The sequence below is a fragment of the Pteronotus mesoamericanus genome, unplaced genomic scaffold (genome assembly GCF_021234165.1).
Source record: "Pteronotus mesoamericanus isolate MK-2021 breed Mesoamerican mustached bat unplaced genomic scaffold, CSHL_Meso_final contig_94, whole genome shotgun sequence".
Lineage (NCBI taxonomy): Eukaryota > Metazoa > Chordata > Mammalia > Chiroptera > Mormoopidae > Pteronotus > Pteronotus mesoamericanus.
The window spans coordinates 49,373,279-49,382,891 of NW_026555285.1; positions in this window are offsets into that span (position 1 = coordinate 49,373,279).

A 9,613-nucleotide genomic window follows, 5' to 3' on the forward strand; every position below is an offset into this window, starting at 1 on the left:
AGATGGCACGCGTGTCTGTCGTGGGTTCAGTGGCTGGGTGAATCCAGCGCTTCCCTGTGCCTGAGCTACTCAGTCCTGGGGAAATTAGGGCCCCCGAAAACCCAGCCACTAATTTAAATCATTAGTGACTGTTTAGAGTTTGGTCCACATCAGCTTCCTAGGAAGGTAGCCAACTGATTTACAAGAATAGAGACAGTTGCTGGCTGAACGTGCTGCATGAAGCCTCTAGAAGGAGGGATGGTGAAAGACAGACTTATAAGGCAAATTACTTACTAGACTGGCAATAAAAAGTGCATTAAACACTCCAATCCACGCCACTCTTGGGTGGAAAACCTGAAGTTATCATTGCTCTCAATGCACCTGGCCGCCCAGGCAGGGCCGGCGGCCGCCCAGGGCCCGGGTTGGGAAGGGCCGTGGGTTGGCTTCACGTTCTCCCGTGGCCATCTTGAAATTCTTCACATGACTTATTTCTGACACTGCGGGTCGGCTGAGGTACGCCAGGCGGCAGCGGCCCACGGTGGGGGCGGCCCGGCGGCGCGCTGTGCTCTGCCCGGCCGGCACGGGCAGCCACAGGCCCGCTCGGGGGCCCGGGGTGGGAGGCCGGGAGGATTCTGGGTCTAGGTGGTGGCAAATAACACTTTATAAATTTACCCCTCAAGTTAATGTCAGGCTTACATGACACCCATTTGTACAGAGAGCGACAGCCTTCAGAAAAACTATTTAGTGACAATCATGAGTTTTAGGTGTAACAAAATATATATTTTGATTTACTTTATCAGAAACTTATCCCAATATAATATTGCCGCAAAACCCCAACAATATTGTCACAGCCTATAAAATACTCAATAGCTCCAATCACAGTTGTATAGACAGAAAAACCTTTCTCAAAATTAAAATTTTTTTGTAATCTTGCACATGTTAGAGTGACCACTATCACTTTAAATTATTCAAACTAAAGTTGCTGAAAGTACAGGTTTTAATGATTTCATAAAATTTCAGGAAAGCAAGCCAGAAACATCACATGCCCAATCAAGAGAGCATATTTAATAAAGTACTATCATTTATCACATTATACAAAGCTATGACACTGAAATATTAGCTTGCAAAGTCTTGTACTTTAGTGCCTTTCACAGCACTTTTCCTTGCCCCTGAAAGGAGGGGCTTTTATTGGCATTTTGCACCGCCTCCTCCACGTGAGGTGCCCCTCCTGCTCCCAGAAGAAGGAAACATCAGGAAGAAACAAGGAGGTTGAGCTTCTGTTCAAAGAGGCCGAGTTTTCTCTTCATCCTGATTAGAAAATCCCTCCTCGAGGCAGAAGAAGGGACCGGCTCGGGGACGGGGCTACAGCGAGTGGTGACTCAGGGGCGCGGGGCTGCCTCGGTCCCCTGGCCGGGGCAAGCCCGGGGCTGGGCGCGGTCGGCTTTCTCCTCGTCGCCAGGCAGCGCAGAAGGTGTCGGAAGACGTTGGAGATGGAGAAACCGAAGGAGAACACGCTGGTTTTTGCTCCTTAGTCACTCCTCTTGTAAAAAGCGCTGCACTGTCGCCTGTTTTAATTTCCGTCCTCTCTTACTCTTCTCCAGAATTGGGGCTGGATATTAGCCACGGGCGATTGCAGAGCAGCCCGTGTCTGTCCCGCGGGGCTGGAGGCAGGTCGGGCGGCGGCCCAGCGCCCCTTCTGGCACGGACGCCCGCGCGGAGCGCGCACGCCTTTCCCTCTTCCCTCTCCCGTGCGCGGCGGGGAAGGGCGCGAGGACAGCGTTGCATTCTGGTGACAGGGCTCCGATTAGCGCTAAGGAAATACTCGTTTCACCTGCCATTACTCCTGCGTCACGAGCGCAAATGTCCATGCAGGGAAAACGCGAACGGGATGCGGGGACCATTTTGAAGGCGTTTGGCATTGCGGACCTCCCACGGGAGTCTGGGGACCCCGGGGCTCTGCCGGCTGCGCCGGGCGCCGCTGCTTCCGAGGAACTTCGACGTCTAGACCTACGCCCCAGTGTCCAGAGGGGCCCCCGGACTCACATGGGACAAGTTCTTAAAGGAAAGGGTTAAAACGTGACCAAAATATAGAAACAGGTAGGAGCAGTCAGTTATTTTAGAAAGGCTTCCTGCATGAATTTGGAACTAAAAACGCCAATGAACTACTCGAAGGAACACCGGGGTCCCAGGTGAGGCTCGCGTGGGTAGCCGGGAAGTTGAAGTGGAAGTAATGTCTTCATATACAGAGCAAAGTCGCGAGGAGGGGGATGGGCAGGAGAGAAGGAGGACGTTTAAAGGAAGCATCTGGAAGAACTCCGCTGTGAATGGAAGCCCCAGAGACGGGAAGAGGAACAGATGGAGGAGAGGCGATGGTGCACTAATGAAAGAGGGAACTGTCCCTGAGCTTCAGGCGGACCTGGTGCGCAAATCGGGACGTTCACCAAGGTCCAAGCAGAGGGGTGAGAAAGTGAAAGGTCACCGACGCTAGTCTGGAAAATTCGGAAACGGCAAGAGCAGGGAGACGCCATTACAAGCATCCAGACAGAAATGACTGGAAGAACCGTTCCACGTTCCACATGCAGCACCCGAAACACCCGGGTGGCAGCTGCCCGCAGAGAGGAAAGGACGGCTCCTCGGGGTCCTCGCCCGCTGCCAGGGGCCGGCCCCTGCTCGGGGTGGAGGAGGGGAGGAGGCGCGGAGACCCAGGGCGTGGGGCGCGCCCGCGCGGGGGCCCCGGAGGAAGCTGCTGGAGGGAGGACCACAGAACGGAACGGCGCGCCGAAACCGGCGCCCCTGCACCACCGCCAGCACCGCCACCGGCGAGAGGAGCCTGGGACGAGCGACGGAGGCCGCGGCCAGCGATGCGGATGCGGGGCCGGGCAGGCGGACAACAGGGGCCAGGAGGGCACGCTAGCGACCCCACGGAACAGCCCTTAGAGGGGAGAGGGCGGAGGGAAGGGCGGAGGGAAGGGCAGGCCCCGCAGGCGTCTGGGATGAAACGGACCGAACTGCCCGCGCGCAGCGTGGAGGTCAGGGGTGAGGGAGGAGGGGAGGAAGGGGCCGCGCGATCCAGGGATTTGGTCTCGGTCTGGGTAAGGGCAGGGGCTTGAGGGGGATGGGGGTGGGGGTGCTGGCCGAGACCGGCCTTGTGAGTGGAGGGCGTCTCGGTGAAGGACATAAATGATGTCTTCTAAGAAATATTACTGACATGATGTGGGTTCCTTAGAGAGGGAAGGCAAACGTGTGTGGAACAGGAAATTACAGAGCGGCCGTGTTAACAAAAGCAGAGAGATAATGGAAAGAAACTTCGGGAGCTATTACAGAAAACTGAGATACATAATGTCACTTCACAAGAATATGGAGGCACGCACGCCATGACGCTTATTACGGCTTATGTATGCAGTGAAAATTCCAGAACAAGGCGGATCCCCATACCGAGAGGGACGGATCCGTCAGTCTTCGAAATAAAACCTAAACAACTTTATAAAATACTATGCGTCATTAAAAAGGAGGAATTCTAGGAAAACCAGCTGGGTTGGTGAGGATGTCTATGAAGTCGCGCTGAGTGAGAACACGCAGCCGCAGGCAGGCGCAGCGGTGCATTCCTGCCAACAGCTCTCATCAGCAATGGCAGCGGCGGGTCGTCGGCACGCAGCGTGGGTCTGCGAGCACGTGCCTTTGTCTACAGCCCTGGGGTGCTCACACAGGCTGCGGTTCAGGGAGGACGGGAGGATGGGAGGGGGGTGGGCGAGTAAACGTGGGAAGGAGGGAGAGCTGGGTGCGAACTGGTTAGAAAGCCAGCAGGACCCCATCAATGTTCTTTGTGGAACCATGGAAAAATAGAAGAACGCTGGGCTCCCAGGAGACAGGCTTTCTCTCACTTTTACCCAAGACCTGGCTTTTTCTGTCATCGCTCCTCCGGCCGCTGTGCCATCGGCAATTGCATTGCCCTCGGCGCCCTGGGCAGAGTTCTTGTTTGTCCTTGCGGCGTATTAAACGGCCAGGAGCTCCACGTTCGGTTACCGCTCCGTTTGTCGGGCTGTGTTCACGCCTCAAAGGGAATGTGGCAGAGCCATTTGGCTGCGCTTGACAGTTTGATGTAGCTGCTAATCGTTGTACCCGATCTCTATTTTAAGTACTTTAATTAAACACAGACCTGTGTAGAAGGGAACGTCAGAACCGCTGCGTTTCTCTGGATTCCCGGTCACAGCCCCTGAGGAAGAGGAGCAGGAAACACCCGTTCCGGCCACAGGCTTCGCATGGTGGCCGTCAGCACGGAGGCGCCAACCAAGGCCGGGGCCAGATCCTCATCAACGGAGGCGCGGCCGCGGGGTGTTCCTGACTCCCCCTACTTCTCAGATGCAGTCCTGTGGGAGGGCCCCCTCTTCCCCCGACTGTCTCCTTCCTTCTGGGCTGTTCCCGCCTCTCCAGGGCTGCCACCTGCCTGGTTTGCCCTCTGAGCTCTTGGAAGACTTAACATCTCTTCGTTGTTGCAGTAACTAACCTTTAAAGCAAATGTATCTTGTCGTGACCCTTGATACAGAGCTTTGCGGGGAAATGCAACCCTCTCAAAGCTAAATGGGCGATGGGACAGAGGGGGCCCATGGTGACTCGGTTCCCCACAGTTCACTCCTTCCTCTTCATAGGGAGTGAACCCCGACGCTCACATCTCAAACGTGTATCGCACTGTCTCCTACCTGTCCAGTAGGGAAGTCGGACCCTTCTGAGCTGATTTTTTTTTTTTTTTTTTTTTTGGTATTAGAAACAAGAAGAATTCATTGGATTACTTTGGTACTCACACTAATGTGAAAGGAGGAGGTTCAAGATGGAATGCATAAGAACAAATATTTCTCACTTATCCTAAAAAGTACCCCCAAAAGCCAGCCTTTGGGGAGTTTCAGATTTCTCGGGAGCTACGCTTGACACGCCCTCAGAACTGTTCCGTTCCTGTGGAGATGGGCAACCCTGGGAAAGAAGTTTCTGGGAGAATGGCCACATCAAACCGTGACCAAAGGCTTCCTGGTGAATTTTGCCACGTCGCAAGACACCCTCCTTGATCTAAATTTCAGAGATGTTATACCAACAAAAAGAATGGCAAACACGATTTTAATTCGCGTAAGTTTGCTCAGCGCTTCGGTTTCGGTTCTTTGGAAACAGCTGGGTGTGATCTCCAGGCTGCGGTTACGAAGTGTGTAGTCCCTCGTAGCTCTCAGGCATCCACTCTTGGGGACTGTGGCTAACTTTGTGAGCTCTTGTTTTTAAGAGAGTCCAATGTGGCTGGAAGGAGTCATTCTTTAAAACTATTGGTGACCTCCGGCGGCCCCGTCTGATGATTCACAGAACATTTGCTCAGGTGGCCAGGCATGGGGGCCGGCGGGTGCTCTCGCAACCTAGCAGCCCCACCCGAGGCTTTGTTGACTCCTCCTTCCCCCCTGCCCCTCCTCCCTCCTCCTACATCTACTGCTCTGCTCTGAGGACGGCACCAGCCTTCCACCCTGCGGACGCATTACCGCCCTTGCAGCCTCCCTGTTTGGGGGTGAAATCATACTCAGAAGGTTGCTCAGCACTGGCCAGTGTGTGCAGCTGGAAAAGATGGCATCGGACTTCCTGTCCCCTCCTGTCCCCCAGGGATTAGGAGGTCCCATCGAAGCGACGGTCAGCCAGCACACGTCTCTTACTCCTAGGGTGGGAGGGAGGCGGGCAGGAGAGGGCAGCAGCGAGGCCAGGAGTGGCCCCAGGGACTCCCGACGGGCCTCGGGGGCTTGGGGCGCGCGCAGGAAGGTGCTCTCCGCGCCGCCGCTTCACGAGCAGAGCAAGCCAGGCTTTGGAAGGGTTCTGCCTTGTTTGGGGCATAATTCCGGTCCTGTTTCCAGTCCTGTGATTGTTCAAATTGCAGGTCTGGAATAATGACAGGAGAGTGAGCAAAGAGGACGATCCAGAGCTTGAGTTAACGGAATTATATCACCTCACGTGCTCACTCGCCGCTTCTATTTTCGTTTGAAGGTTGAAACAGGGAACAACATTAAAACTGTGACGACTCCACCCCCAAGAAGGTGGCTACAATCCAAAAGGTGGACCATGCTGAGTGCTGAGGAGGATGTGCAGAAACTAGAATCCTCAGGCGTTGCTGCTGGGAGAGTAAAATGGTGCAGTCCCTCTGGAAGTTAGTTTGGCAGTTCCTTCAGAAGCTAAAACACATATATACCGCATGGCCCAGCCGTCCCACTTCTAGGCGGTTACGCAAGAGAAAGGAAGACCTCCCCTCAGACTCACTCTGTCCTTTCTGTCACTGGGAAGAGAGATAGGGGGCCTCGGGGACAGGTTCAGGGGTCAGCCTGGGACAAGCGGCCGCTGCCCATTGCTCCCTGGTAGCAAGTCTCGGGGTCCCTTGGAGTTTAGGACATGCGTGCCTGTGGGGGGGGGGGGACGTGGAGGAAGAAGAGGGGGAAGGGAAGGTGAGGGTTGCTCCCCAGAGGCAGCGCCCTACGGGGTCCTCAGTCTTGGGGCTTTCATCCTGCAGGCGGGAACCGTAGGGGAGGCCCCAGGGCAGGGCTACAGCAGAGCGTTCCTCAGTTTCCCGGGGGTGTCCTCTCAGGGTCCTGGTCTGCGCTGACCGGTCAGCGCCAGGGCAGGGGGCCCTTAGCCGCTGGCCCTGGCGCGGCCCACCTGGCTCTGCTGCTTTTCCGGGCCTGGAGCTGAAACCCAACGGAGGCCTCGATGTCCTCTCTGGGGAGGTGACCTTCGGTATCTGGCTGTAAATTGCTGGGCCATTGTGTTCAGTCGTTGGTCTCAGTTCCCCTATTCCACTTGCCAGGGAATTGTCCTAGCTTCTTCCTTTCCTGCCTCATAGCTACATAAATGTGCATGCTATAGAGTGTATGAAAACTCCGTGTTGCACAAGAACTAGGTGCCTTTTCACTTTTTTTTTTAATCAAGGAGTTTATTACATGAATGGTCAGGGATGATCTGACACAGGAAGGTCAAGAGCCCACAGCACACGGGGCCCCGGAAACTTCCCCCGGCATTTACATTTCTAGGTCGGAAGTTCGGCTTCACTGTGGTTCTTCCTCATGAGGCTTCAGTATTCCACTTGGAGGACGTTCCGGCAAATGGTTTTGCCTGCTTGCTTCTTGGTGGTTTCCTTTTTGTCCAGCAGGATGCTTCAGCCCTGGTCCCCCTTTCTGGCCTCGACGGTTCAGTGGGCGTCCCACGTCCTGCGGAATGGCAGCCACCGAGAGAGTCTCTTTCTGGTCTGCGCGGCTCAGCGTCACGGGGAGCAATCTGACCTCCAGCCTCTCATCTTGATGCTGGAACGTGAGGACATGAGGGGCTGTTGGTTTTACGCTCCCACATCCTTGGACAGCAATGACAAAGAGTCCTTCTGTCTTCCTAGACAAAGACGGTCCCCCTCTCTTCCTTATTCAGGCCCGTTAAGCGACATGGGACTGTCGCTGTGCGTACAATTGTTTACAGTCCCTTCAGTTCACGTCCAAGGCTCCTGCCTGGCATCACTCCGAGCCCTGGCCCGTCATGCGGGGAGTGGGGCTCTGTTAGACATGAACTCTGAGATGTGCAGCGGGGGGAGTGGGGAGGGCAGCCCCCCAGCCTCCTGCAAAATCAGCTGCGCAGCCAAAGAACGTGCACCCTGCTGCAAACACTGCCTCGCGCGCTTCTCATTTCCGCGGAGGCCGCCGATGGTCCCCGCGCTCTGTGCACACGCCACAGGGTGTGTTGGAACCACTGCAAACGGACAGAAAACGAGGAATGTGTTTGCTCTCCTTTGCCACGTCCGAGTTTCTTCTGGGTTGACCACTGTGTTCCGTGAGGTTCTAGAAGACAAACAGGCCTGGGGCCCATGTTCTTTCTGCACAGCCCTCGAGGGCGACAGACCCCGGGGACAGATGGCGTAGCCTCCCCACCCCTGCCCCCGCTCCTTACAGAATGTGTTTAACTTTAGAAGACCGGGCAGTTTATTGCTCCAAAATATTTGAGCTGTCCGTCCTTGTGGAAGGCCGCACACGTTATCTGTGGCTCAAATAGGGTTGACAGTTACGCAATTTTAAAAATATTTTCCACTGTAGATGCAGGGGCGACAGACCGGGAAGGACCAGGAGGAATCCCAGTCAATGCCCCCAGGTCCTGCCATCTGATATTTTCCAGGTGCTCCTGGCGCGCAGCCTCTCACCGGCCGTCTTAGGCTCTTGTCCACGTGGGGTGCACAGGGACCCGGCCTCCTGCTCTCCCTCCGGCACCAGAAGGGCAGGATCCCCCCGTATCCCTGTCTCCTTGGCTATCACTTCTGCGCGGGGACGGTCCCTTGTGTCTTGCTCAGGCAAAAGTTCCCAGCAGAACCATCCCGAGGAGTTCTCAGAAGATGCTTGGTGGGCTTGGAGACCAAACACACGGGAGACCCTCGGAGAGACAGGGCGAGGCTTAGGCCGCTGCGAAGCAGTGGGAAGGGAGAGGGACAAGGTGACCAGAGGGTCAGGTGGGCGGAGGCTGCCAAGAAGAGCCCGTTCTCGGACCGGCCAGGAGAGGCGCTGTCCGGGAGGCGGGGCCGGGCAGAGCCGCAGCCCCGCCCCCGGTCATCCCTGCTCGAGGTCCGGCCGGCATTCCTTCAGGGTCAGGCTTCGCTGGGTGGCCGTGTCACTCAGGCTCCTCCTCAGCCCAAAAATTGCTCCCAGGACCTGCTGAAGCCTGAAATCCTTCTCACCTGGGACCAGCCTGATTCCCTGTATAGAGATAAAAGGCTCACGTATGCAACTCTGTAGTGCAGTAGCTCTGTCTGAAGCTCATTAAACTTATTAAAATATAAGCAATCGGCCTTCCCGCAGGTGGGAAGGCTGATCTCCATGGAGACGGGAAGCCGGTTTACAGCAGGGTGGAACCAGCTGGAGACTCGCCGGACCGGGAGGCCAGGACAGCCAGGCAGAGGCCTGGCGACGAAGCCCCTCACAGGGCTGGCCGCTAGCTGGCTTTTCAGCGACACTCAGAGGAAACCCGGTGGGCGGGGGGGACCAGATTTAGGGGAGGAATCAACGCATGTCCTTTGTATGGTCATCTCTTGGGTCAGTGGGCCGAGCCACACCCTCCGGGTGTAGATGAAGGTGGATCTCCCGCCGAGGCGAATTCCTCTCCCCCCGCGAGCCGGCGTCGGCCACGGCATGAAGGCTGGGGACTGGGCTGCGAGTGAGGTGGGCTTGGAGGCGGCAGGCGCTTTGGTTGCAGACAGAGACGGGGCGCAGGCTCTCGCGCAGGCAAAGGTCAGCCAAGCTGGGGAGAGGAAGTTTCTGGCACTATACCTGACAAATCCTCCGAGAAACAGGAGGAGGCCCCAAACCTGGAACACCCACCAGAGCCAACACTGACCCTCCAAAAATCCAGGGAGATAAGGGGAAAACTTGACAACCGGGACCCCCTTCACGAGAGAGAGACCACCTCCTGAAATGGCCCCAGGCAAAGAGGGAAGCCGCAAGCCAGGTAGAGGGGAGAAAGCTGGTCAGCGCAGCGAGTCAGGGGGCAGCTCGGAAGTTCCAAGTCGACGCCCTCTCTGCCCCCAGGAGCCCCTCCCTTCCCCGCGCCCAGCCGCGGCCCGGGCCTCAGGAGGCGAGAGGGGACGGGGCTAGGGACCCTG